Source organism: Enhydra lutris, unplaced genomic scaffold (assembly GCF_002288905.1).
Source record: "Enhydra lutris kenyoni isolate GAN:26980312 unplaced genomic scaffold, ASM228890v2 scaffoldscaffold41, whole genome shotgun sequence".
Classification (NCBI taxonomy): domain Eukaryota; kingdom Metazoa; phylum Chordata; class Mammalia; order Carnivora; family Mustelidae; genus Enhydra; species Enhydra lutris.
This window is the reverse complement of record NW_019154125.1, coordinates 17,704,582-17,714,986: the sequence shown is the minus strand read 5'-3', so window position 1 is coordinate 17,714,986 and position 10,405 is coordinate 17,704,582. Positions and strand designations below refer to the sequence as shown.

At 37.5% G+C, this 10,405-nt stretch overlaps 1 pseudogene; it reads left to right on the top strand.

Annotated features, from left to right (window-relative positions):
- The first annotated feature begins 618 nt into the window (after window positions 1-618).
- On the top strand, window positions 619-1,010 carry LOC111155358 (annotated as a pseudogene).
- Window positions 1,011-10,405: the final 9,395 nt, after the last annotated feature.

The window sequence follows — 10,405 nt, the reverse complement described above, 5'->3', positions numbered from 1 at the left end:
CTATCTTCCTGTCGCTTTGGATTCACTTCTCTGCCGGTCCTACCTTTCAGAAAGTGATCAATTTTCTTTTCTAGAATTGTTGCTCTTCTTCTCTTCAATCTCCTGTTGGATTTGTAAGTGTTCGCAATGGTTTGATAAGTTATGTAGGTGATCTCCTGCTACCTGATGTTGTCTCAGCCTGCTACTTCTCCACCATCTTGACTCCTCCTCCCAGATGTTCTATTCACATTTAAAAATAATTTCATGTTGTATAGTTTTTTATTGTGATAAAGAACATAAAACATCAAATTTACCTTCTTAACCATTTTGAATTGTACCATCAGTAGTGTTATGTATATTCACATAATTGAGCAACAGATCTCTAGAACTTTTTCATCTTGCAACACTGAAATTCAGTGCCCACTCAACACTTACTCCCCTCCCCATACCCTCTACAATCACCTTTGTACTTCCTATTCCTATGAATTAACAACTTTAGATACCGCATATAAATGGAATCATACAGTAATTGCTCTTTTGTGTCTAACTTATTTCATTTAACATAGTGTCCTTAAGGTTTATCCATATTGTAGCAAAAATGAGAATTTCAGGAAGTGTTACTATTTTGTAGCACGCACGATGGCTTCGAGGTTATTTTGCAGAATTGGATCATCGGGGCCCTGCAGGCCCTCAGGGCCTGCCATCCCAATTGAATTGCTGTAGTGTGCTCCATGGCCTCTGGACGTGGTGTTCTTACTGCTGACCAGCAGGTTCCTGGGCTGGAAATGGAGGTCATGATGGCTGCATGGAAGGGACTGTACTAATATATTATGCTAGGCCCAAGGGCAGCTTTAGGCACCAAGGAAGATTAGAATTTAATCCCATCTATCACCAACAAGTGAATAGAGGGCTGCATCTGTGAAGAGGACAATAGTGCCATCATCTGGTTCTGGCTGCACAAAGGAGAGACCCAGTGATGCCCTAGCTGTGGAATCCATTATAAGCTGTTGCCCCACCAGTTGGCTCACTGAGACTTGCTCTAACTTACTCAAAATGCTGTAAAGTTTCTTCTTTCCAATAAAGACTAGCTTATTCCATTGGCACCTTCTCCCATTAAAAAAAAAAAAAAAGTAAGAAATTCTTTCATTTTTAAGGCTGAATTTTCCTTATCAATCTGTAGATGGATATTTGGATTGCTTCCACCACCTCTTGGATGCTATGAATAATGCTTGTGATGAACATGGGTGTGCAAATATTTTTTGAGGTCCTGCTTTGAGCTATTTTAGATTTACCCTGGTGGGAATTACTGGTTCATAAGGTAATTTTGGAGAACAGAGGGTTTTGCTATTCAACAAAACATTTTTCTTTTTACAGAACTAGTTTAGATTTCTAAATTTGCAGTACTACTTAAAAAAGCTTCCATTTGGGATGTTTTTCCTTTTTCCTTTTGTCCCATCATTTTGAATTTTACTTATTGGTGGTTAAACACCTTCTTTTGGATACAGTTCCTCAAATACATCTCTATTTTTCTTTGTTTATACTTCCTTCTAACTCTATACTTGTTTATTTTTCTGTAACTTGTTATATAGTGATAATTCTCCATCTTCATTTGCCTTGACTCTTTTCTATTCATATATATCAGTAGCTCTATATTCTGTGATGTCTGTATCTTAGGGTTAACCAGAAACTTAGGTCTGCTAAAATGGTGTTTACATAGGTCAATATTTTCTCCTCCAAACTGAGGGGGGACTCATGTTGATGAGTCAGTAAATTGTGGATTAGAAAATTGTTAGTTATTCAAGGCCACAAGTTTCTGTCTTTGAGCTCTAGATAAGACTTCAAGTCATTCTGGGCTCTGAGTTTGCATCTGATGTTCATAGGGCCTGTTTCAACCCTCTATCGCATTTAGAGATCTGAAGATCCATTCAGAAATTTAAAATTTCTGGGTCCTTCTCATCTTGCCCTTCTTATGGCTTTTGGGGACATCCAGGCAAAGCAGCCATTCAGACCCCTCCTTCCAGCGTGGAGCACTCTGGGTATTGATAGCACCCAGTGACTTGTGAGATTTGAGATCTTATAGTTAAAAGCTTATATGATTAATCGTGTAAGACTGATGAATCACAGACCTGTACCCCTGAAACAAATAATACATTATATGTCAATAAAAAATTAAAAGCTCATATGATTTATCTCAACAGCTTAGAGCTTTTTTTTAATGTGTTATGTTAGTCACCATAAAATAAATCATTAGTTTTTGATGCAGTGTTCCAAGAATCATTGTTTATGTTCAACACCCAGTGCTCCATGCAATACATGCCCTCTTTAATACCCACCACCAAGCTCACCCATCCGACAACTCCCCTCCCATCTAAAACCCTAAGATTGTTTCTCAGAGTCCACAGTTTCTCATGGTTCATCTGTCCCTCCGATTTGCCCCAATTCACTTTTCCTTCCCTTCTCCTAATGTCCTCCATGTTATTCCTTATGTTCCACAAGTAAGTGAAACCATATGATAAATGATTTTCTCTGCTTGACTTACTTCAATCAACATAATCTCCTCCAGTTCCATCCATATTGATGCAAAAGTTGGGAATTCTTCCTTCCTGATGACTGAGTAAAATCCCATTGTATATAGGGACCACATCTACTTTATCCATTCATCTGTTGAAGGACATCTTGGCTCTTTCCATAGTTGGTTATTATGGACATTGCTGCTATGAACATTGGAGTACAGATGGTCCTTACTTTCATTACATCTATATCTTTGGGGTAAATACCCAGTAGTGCAATTGCTGGGTCATAGGGTAGCTCTATTTTTAATTTTTTGAGGAATCTCCACACTGTTTTCCAAAGTGGCTGCACCAACTTGCATTCCTACCAACAGTGTAAGAGGGTTCCCCTATCTCCACATCCTCTCCAACACTTGTTTGCTGTCTTGTTGATTTGGCCAAAGGACAACTGGGGACTGACTTTTCAGTGATTAATAATGTGGAGTGATGGTGTGGCCTTTAAATGCTGTAGGTTTGTCTTTGTCTTGTGAGCTGCCATCAAACCAACAGATCGCTTACTGTGGTGAGTGTTTGCCAGTCCACTACCCACAGGATATCTTGTTTTGGATGCTATTGGATTTTACTTGGGCTCCTGTAAATGATTGTTTTCTTATCCCTAGAAGCTATTGGGTCTTACATAAATAATTCTCAGGGTTTTACTCTGTGTTTGCTTTGTATTTGTAATGACTGATACCCTCCAAGAGGACAACACTATAGATGGAGTTGATGTATTGATACAGGTAATTTGGTTGCACATGCTGCCAAGACCCCAAGAGCTTTAGTAATTTTTTTTTTTTTGCCTTTCATTACTTATGCTTATAGGTTCCTCTCTTGTAGTTCGTGTGGCTAAGCTGAGTTTGTTTTTTAGTGGGTTTCTCTTTGTGGTTGTTGGAATACTAAGCTGCTTATTATAGCAGAATTAAGATATGTCTAAATGTTTGTAAACCATATTATTCTGGAATTTTGGGGTAAGAAATGGACTTTTCTGTTTCTTTATGTAAGTCAACATGGTTTTTGGATAGAAATAAATCACAGAGAAGCCCAAGAATATTTTCCTGTATGTGTTTCCACACAATTAAGACTTTCATTCCAGTTTATCCTTATTTCTCCTAGCTGTTTCTGGGGATCCTTGCAGGTTGTCTCCCATACACTGGGATACAATTCTATGAGCTACCTGATGGCTGCTATTTCCGAATTTTCTGCCCTGGATTTCAAGGAAATTTCTCCTGTGTTTGCCAGAGCTGTGTGAGTCCTAACATCTTAGAGTTTAGGAGTCTCTGAGTCCCTGTATGCAAGCTGCTATAATAGTTGGGCTCACATATGACATGTGTAATATTGAAAGTCATAATTCAAACTAATAAAGAGTTAACAAATGCTTCTATTCTATTCTTCTTCCTCCTTCTCCTCCTCCTCTTCCTCCTCCTCCTCCTCCTCCTCTTCTTCTTCTTGTTCTTCTTCTTCTTTATCTATCTCTCAGAGGCAGAGAGAGCACAAGCGGGAAGACAGCAGGCAGAGTAGGCAGAGGGAGAAGCAGGCTCCCTGCCAAACAAGGACCCTGAAGCAGTACTCTATGCCAGAACCCTGGGATCATGACCTGAGCCAATGGCAGCCACCCAACAGACTGAGCCACCCAGACATCTCTTATCCTATTTTCATAAATGTCTTCATAATGACAAAATAAATACATATGTAAAGCTACAATTTTTATATGACTAAAGACAAATATCAAAGATGAATTTAACTATTATTTAACATATCTAGTAGTGCTTTAGATGTCTTAATAATAAAGTAAAATATACAAAATTAATATGTATTTGTCATACAAAATTTATTTTTTCTTGCTTCACTTTAGCAAAATCACTAATTATATAGAAGTAATAAAAATTTTTACATAGTTTGTGTTCAATTGATAGTAATGAGCTAAAGTATTGAAATGGAAAGATTTTTATAAAAATACAAATTAAAACAAGTGTAAAATTCTTTTTTTGGGGGGGGATTTTTTTTTCAGCATTACAGTATTCATTGTTATTGCATCATACCCAGTGCTCCATGCAATCTGTGCCCTCTCTAAGACCCACCACCTGGTTCCTCCGACCTCCCACCCCCTGATGCTTCAAACCCCTCAGATTGTTTTTCAGATTCCATAGTCTCTCATGGTTTGCCTCCCCTTCCAATTCCCCCCAACTCCCTTCTCCTCTCTAACTACCCTTGTCTTCCATGCTATTTGTTATGCTCCACAAATAAGTGAAACCATATGATAATTGACTCTCTCTGCTTGACTTATTTCACTCAGCATAATCTCTTCCAGTCCTGTCCATGTTGCTACAAAAGTTGGGTATTCATCCTTTCTGATGGAGGCATAATACTCCATAGTGTATATGGACCACATCTTCCTTATCCATTCATCCGTTGAAGGGCATCTTGGTTCTTTCCACAGTTTGGTGACTGTGGCCATTGCTGCTATAAACATTGGGGTACACATGGCCCTTCTTTTCACAACACCTGTATCTTTGGGGTAAATACCCAGTAGTACAATTGCAGGGTCATAGGGAAGTTCTATTTTTAATTTCTTGAGGAATCTCCACACTGTTCTCCAAAGTGACTGCACCAACTTGCATTCCCACCAACAGTGTAAGAGGGTTCCCCTTTCTCCACATCCCCTTCAACAAGTGTAAAATTCTTAAAAATTAACATTACTTTCATTTTTAAAAAAATCATTTTTCTTTCAAAATATTAAAAATTTAAGTTAAGATGTAAATACAAATTACAAAAAAAATCTTATTTTAAATAAAAATTATTGAAGAAAGTTAAATTTAACTTTAATTTTAAAAATCTTATATCATAAGTTCTTTATAGATCTTGGATCCCTTTATCTGATACGGCATTTGCAAGTATCTTCTCCCATTCCATAGGTTGTCTTTTAGTTTTGTTGACTGTTTGCTATGCATAATATTTTATCTTGATGAAGTCACAATAGTTGATTATTGCTTTTGTTTCCCTTGCCTTTGGAGATATGTCTAACAAGAAGTTGTTGTAGATGAGGTTGAAGAGGTTGTTACCTGTGTTCTCCTCCAGGATTTTGATAGATTCCTGTCTTACGTTGATGTGTTTCATTCCTTTTGAGTTTATCTTTGTGTATGGTGTAAGACAAAGTCCAGTTTCATTCTTGTACATGTGACTGTTCAATTTTCTCAACACCATTTGTTGAAGAGACTGTCCTTTTTCCATTGAATATTCTTTCCTGCTTTGTCAAAGATTAGTTGACCAAAGAGTTGAGGGTCCATTTCTGGGTTCTCTGTTCTGTTCCACATATCTATGTGTCTGGTTTTGTATCACACTCATCAACCAAAGCATCATCATCATCATCATCATCCAGTCAAGAAATGGGCAGATGACATGAACATCTTTCTTTCTCCAAAGAAGACTTCAAATGACTAATAGACACATGAAAAAATACTCCACATCACTTGGCATCAGGGAAATACAAATCAAAATCACAATGAGATACCACTCCACATGAGTCAGAATGGCTAAAGTTAAGTCAGCAAACAACAAGTGTTGGTGAGGATGTGGAGAAAGGGGAACCCTCTTACACTGTTGAGAATGCAAACTGGTACAGCCACTCTGGAAAACAGTATGGAGGCTCCTCAAAAAGTTAAAAATAGAGGTAACCTATGACTCAGCATGCACTAGTGGGTATTTATTCCAAAGATACAAATGTAATGTTCCAAAGGGATACCTGCACCCCATTATTTATAGCAGCAATGTCCACAATAGCTAAACTGTAGAAGGACCCTAGATGTCCTTTGACAGATGAATGGATAATGAAGATGTGGTATTATACATGCAATGTATATACAATGAGTGTGTGTGTGTGTGTGTGTGTGTGTGTACACACACACACACAGTTACTCTGGCATCAGAAAGGATGAATACTACCATTTACATCAATGTAGATGGAATTGGAGGGTATTATGCTGAGTGAAATAAATGGCTCAGAGAAAGACAATTATGTTTCACTCATATGTGGAACATAAGAAACAGTACAGAGGATCCATAGAGGAAGGGAGGGAAAACAAATGGGAAGTCATCAGAGAGGGAGAAAAACCATGAGAGATGCTTAACTACAGGAAACAAACTAAGGGTTACTGGAGGGGAGGTGGCTGGGGGAATGGGGTAATTGGGTGATGGGCATTAAGGAGGGCATGTGATGTGATGAGCACTCATTGTTATATACAACTGTTGAATTATTGAACTCTACATCTGAAACTAATGATGTATTATTACATGTTGGTTAATTGAATTTAAATAAAAATTTAAAAAAAATCTTATATAATTTCCATTTTACTTATATTTTTGTAAACATAAGACAATTCACAGTGCCCATGTAGTTGTTGATGTAAAGAATCTGTATTGTGCTTCATGCATGTTATGTCTAGACCAACATACATAGATTTAAGAGTAATATAAGTTTTTTAATGTTGCAAAATATTTCTCAGCCACTCTGTGGTTTCTCAATAATTATGGTGGATACTGTGTTGGTATGTGGATCCCTTGGGAACCATGAATAGGCACACACAAAAAAGCAAGAATATGGACTCTTAGCAATATGGGGTGGCAATGGGAATTGATCTCGCTATGCAAGAATCAGTTATATTTATGCTAAAGAAGGACTGAAAAGGTAAATGAACTTTACAAAATATGTTCTTTTTCATACCTAAGCATTCTCCTTATTAATTTCCCTCTGCATGCAAAGGCAGTGTTGGACCCAGTTGTGGACAATAATATAATCCACAGGTCTTCACAGCATTTGGACACAGTCACCTTATGCATTGAGGGTGTTTGGCAGAAGATGGAGAAAACTGTGACTTCACCTCAGTGGTTTAACACCATGAGGGGGTCATGTTCTGCCAGAAAGGCACCAATTCTGAGGTGAATGTCCCTATTGCCTATGTCTAGTTCTTAAGCTGCCAGTCTTACTTTGTGACAAAGTGGGGTAGAATTTCTCTCCTTAACTTGCATTTTATTATGTTAACTCAAGTATAAAACAGAGCGGGCTTGTATCTTTGATGTCCCAAGGAAACTGAGTGAAATAAATCTTATTTCTACTTCCCCTTTATTTCATTCTATTATTTATTTCATTCTCATTCTCATTCATCTCTCCCTGAGTGGAGGGAGCTGGGTGAAGGACAACCTGAGTAGCAAATATCACTATGTTATACTCAAAGAAACCCTTACTCTCTGACTTGTACTCATTAAATTTGGCCACATATTTAAACCTTGGCTCCCTCTTCCATTATGAAGGATCTTTCTAAGAAACTTCTTGAACCCTCATGCAAATATCCTTCTAGTGGGTTCCTCTGTCCATCTTCCAAAAATACCAATGTCATATCACATTTAAATCATGCTATAGCATATGTAAATGAGAAAGCAATATAAACCAACAATTTGGCCTTCATGTAATACCTCTTTAATAAATTAGTTAGAATTAGTAGCTTTGGGGAAAATGTTCATAGTCTAGGTTATAATTTTTTTTTCTAGTGAAGGGAACTTTTTACTCAGTATTATGATTTAATATGTGCTCTCTTATATAATTTTCATGGTATCCCCTGCAAGGCAGTTGTTATTTTCTCCTTCTTCTTCTCCTTCTTCTCCTCCTCCTCCTTCCTCCTCCTCCTCCTCCTCCTCCTCCTCCTCCTCTTCTTCTTCTTCTTCTTCTTCTTCTTCTTCTTCTTCTCCTTCCTCCAAATGAGGAAACAGAGTTTAGTAGCAGTTAAGTAACTGGCTTAATTTGTATTAACTTGAATATTGGTCTGTTTGATTTAAAAGCTTTCACTTTCTCTGATAAATGATCTGGTTTTCACTGCCACCAGTAAAATTCCACTTAAAACATTAAATGGGAACCAAAATTCTTCCTTCAATAGAATTTGGGGAATGAGTGAGTCTATGTCAGTTAAAAAGTCATCAGTAATTATCTCTTTGACTTTTAAAGCTTCTAGCATCTGTAAGACATCTGTTGACGGCAATCCCTGAGGAGATTCCATGGCTTGGAAATTTTAATTTATGATTTATTAAAAAAAAAACATAGCTATAATACATGGTTTTGATTCTGGGTAGATGTTGGTGAGACCATTAAGAGGACAGGGCAGAGACTGGGGGAACACTGTGATTGATCATGCTATTCTTTTAAAACTTAAAATAGAGAATTGAAGAACAGTGAAAGGTTTTATTGGATTGTGGATGACAGGAAGCTGGTGGGAATATAGGACATATAGGATGATATCATCTGAAAGCTAGAGTGATGAAAATCCAATAAAGTAAAATAATATAAATAATTGACAATTTCTGTATTTAGTTTCAAAATATCACCACACTAGAAGTTTAAGAAATTTGAATGAAAACAGTAAAATTTAAAAAGAATGGGGAGAGTGATTGATATTAGCAAAATGGTGATTTATTTCCCCCAATGAAATATTGAAACAGACAAACAAAAATTATCTCAATTAACTTTGTTAGAGCCTTGGAAATTAACCACTTTTGCAGCCACCAAGTAAACATCCAATCAAGAAAAAGCCATATTCAGAATGAAAAAGTTTTGTGTCATTTTTACTTACTCTTACCCAAACCTTTCCCCAGCTTCATGGCAGTCTTAATCTTGAAGCAACAGTAGTGCAGTTCCAGTTCCTTCCCTTAAACTGGATGGATCAGTGCAGACTTTATTAGCAAATTATTGTGCATGTCTATTCTAAACTACCTGGGGGATACTCAAAAGACTAATATAAGGTGCTCATCTCTGTTTTGTCCAGCTCACAACTCAGGAGAAAAAACTGTGGCCTGTGCTCCTCATAATGAAAATGTTGACTAAAGATTTATTCTAAGGGTAAGAGATCACAGGGAGGAGACATAGAATAGACAATCTAAAGCATGGGGGAAAGTCTAGGGTGAGACTCTTTGGAAATTAGGGCATTTGAAGGCAGCTGTGTATACAAGGAAAACTAGAAATTCAGATGAATGCCTAGGCAAGACACAGACTCAGAAAAGACATGAGAAGACATCAAGCTTTCACCTTGGGCTGATTCTTATGCTCAAAGCAAGGCTAACTAGGTGTTGAAGAAGTTCCCCATTACAAAGCCAACTGTCAAAGACTGGGAGAACTTTTGTCATTCAAGGAAGTCTTTGCCACTAGCTGAACAGTAGCTGAACACTAGCTGAACACTAGCTGAACAGAGCTAAACGGGCAGAGACTTGAGTGATCACATAAGACAAGGACTGTTCTTTGCAAATCTGGTTTGGAAGTCTCAAAACTATTGGGGTAAAACACTTTTTGGCAATCACAAACAGAGAAGGAACTCTTGAAGCGGGGCAATCTGAAATCTAGAGATACCACACTGTAATATTCAAAGGCCCAATTTTCAAGAAAACTATCACAAGTCATACAAAGAAACAGGAAGACATGACATGTTCAAAGAAAAGAAATGGACAGAAACTGTCCCTGAAGAAGCTCAAAATAAGACTTCCTGGACAGAGACTTCAAAACAAAAGACCTAAAGGAAAACATGAGCAAAAAATTGAAAGAAACCAGGGAAACAATGTATGGACAAAATGAGAATATTAACAATAGAAGTTGGAGGTAGGAAAGAAGTGTGTTGGGGGAAATCGGAGAGGGAGACAAACCATGAGAGACTGTGGACTCAGAAACAAACTGAGGGTTTTGGAGAGGAGGGGGTTGGGGGATTGGGTGAGCACAATGGTGGGTATAAAGGAGGGCACGTATTGCATGGAGCACTGGGTGTGATGCATAAACCATGAATTTTGGATCACTGAAAAAAATAAATAAAATAAAATTTAAAAAGTGGTGATTAGAAAAAAAAGAAGGC